Raw genomic sequence first — 2,500 nt, forward strand, 5'->3', positions numbered from 1 at the left:
AGTCCTACATTATCCCAATGGGAGCATCACACCACTTTCCAGTGTGTTGACTATGGGCTTTACATCTTTACATTGTTGCCTTAATGCTGACTGCTTTTAAATGCCTACATCTTCAGTAGTTGTGCAAGAAAACATATCCTACTCGTGCCTACTCAGTTTGCCTTTAGGCAATGCCAGGCGCACAATTTCTGCAGAGAAATATTTATGCCAAGATGTAAGCTTCTTTTTGGTTCTTTGCCTGCTGCATTTTTTCCAAACAGGAAGTGATCTTATTTCTCTGCAGGGCTTGCACGTATCCAAACTAAACTTGCAACATAAATTCATGACCATAGATATTTGAAAGCTAGATACTGCATTGTCCGTCGAGTTCGATCGTTCTTCATGTCGTTATTGGTATATTTTGTGTGAATGTCGACATTCATATTTGTTATCGGTTTAGTTATCGTTCTTGGTGTGATCTGCCCTTCAGGCTTATTAGGTTGCTATGGTTACCCTGGCTGCTTGCAGCCATATTTTGACTGCTTTGTATAGAAACTTAGTTAAATTGCTAATGTGCACAAGTGGATTTGTTTACAAGCTGTTGAAACTGTATATTTATCTGGACCATATTCTCTTTAAGGCCGTGGTGTCTTTGCTATGGCACCATTTCTTCATGGGGAGTTTGTGGTGGAGTACCGAGGTGAGCTCTTAAACTCGTTTGATGCAGAACAAAGAAGAAAGAAATACAGCAGAATATCCTCCTTTTTTTATTCGAATTCAAGTGGAAGAGCAAGTCCATGTGGTAGGTTTCTGCATTAATCCAATTGTTTTATACTGGTAATCTGATTGGATGTTGCATATCTGACAATCTTTGGAAATTGGGTGTTTTGTTCGATACATGAATATATTTGAAAATGAAAGTGCTAAGACTTCATGCCTCAGTAACTATTTTTTTTTTTCAGCATTGATGCATCTGTAGAGGATGGCTCCTTTGGTAGATTAGTTAATGACTATATGCCATAAATCCCCTAACTGCCGAATGAAGCTAATTGAGGCCACAAACAGGACACCACACCTTTGTTTATTTGCACTCCGCAAAATAAGGCAAGGCGAGGAGATCACATATGATTATGGAGGGACAGACTTGCCTTGGAGGAGTGAGGTGATTTTATATTTGATTTGATGTTTGATAAGTGTATATATCTGAAGATGAGCCCATTGCAATCCATTCACGAATAAATCAAAAACAGGAACTAATCACAACCGCTTATACTGCATGGAGTGGGCTTTATACGATTCACAATCAATGAAACCACTAGCATTAGGCCTACTGTCTATGGTTGAACTACAGATGTGTTTTTTTCTTTGAACCGTGGTTTATATTAAAATATGTTACCCAGACTTTCGAAGAGCTTTGGTCAAAATGTAATGTTTCAGTTTAATTTTAAATTTCATGCTTACAACCCTGGAAGTGGGAAATCGATCGCTCATCTCCATATTCATACTCAATCTCGATCTAAAACAGGATGCGCGCCCATATTTTTATGGTATAATTCTTGTGTTTCAAACATTACTGAGTTATCCATACATTGACTTATTTCTTCCCAAAATATTTGTATAATTGACGCATGCTCCTCTTCTCTTCATGTAAAGTGTGATGTGGCTACTGGAGAGGCTACCAGCAGCCTGGTTCCCCCAAGAGTCTCTGACATACCGAAAAGCAACTTGGAGGTAAGATTGAAATTTGAATGTGTGGTTGATTCTTTAAAAGAGGATGTATGCCCATGTTTTTTGTATAGAATTCCTGGGTTTGTGTATGAATCAGAAATGAGTTGTCAAACATTGACTTATATATGTATTTGTGTAAATGACGCATATTCCTCTTCTCTTCATGTAAAGTGTGATATGGGTACTGAAGACGCCACCAGCATCCCTGTTCCCCCAAGAGTCTCTGACATCCCGAAAAGCAACTTGGAGGTAAGATTGCAATTTGAATACTTACTGTAAGTAGCAATTGTAAACATGTGCACACTATCTACCATCTTGCATACAAGAATGTATATTATATGTAATATGATATATAGCCCATGTTGCCTTCTCCATTTTCATTTATTTACCTACATTAACATATTGTGCTGTTTGATTCCGGTTTTGGACAAAATTGTGCATAAAGGGGCATCATAATCATAAGGGCCTCTCTGACTGGTCAGACTGACTTTCAGTCAAACCCCTGTGCAGGCAGTCAGTTACTATCAGTCTTGGAAAATGATTAACTGGTACTTAGGTGTGATATATATGATTTAGTGACTTCTAAATCAGATTAAACACCAAAAACACCCTCCTAGACTGAATACCGCTTCAGATACAGCCAAAGTTGTGCGATGTAAATTATGTTGTTTGTTTTCGAAGGTCCCCATCTCAATTACGAGTGTTTGTGTGTGTTTGTGTTTCTGTCTACTTTTGCCTGATGTAGTTATTTGAAGGGAACACAGTGCCCACATCTAACATTGACCTGAGATGT

This window comes from Clupea harengus, unplaced genomic scaffold (assembly GCF_900700415.2).
Source record: "Clupea harengus unplaced genomic scaffold, Ch_v2.0.2, whole genome shotgun sequence".
Classification (NCBI taxonomy): Eukaryota; Metazoa; Chordata; class Actinopteri; order Clupeiformes; family Clupeidae; genus Clupea; species Clupea harengus.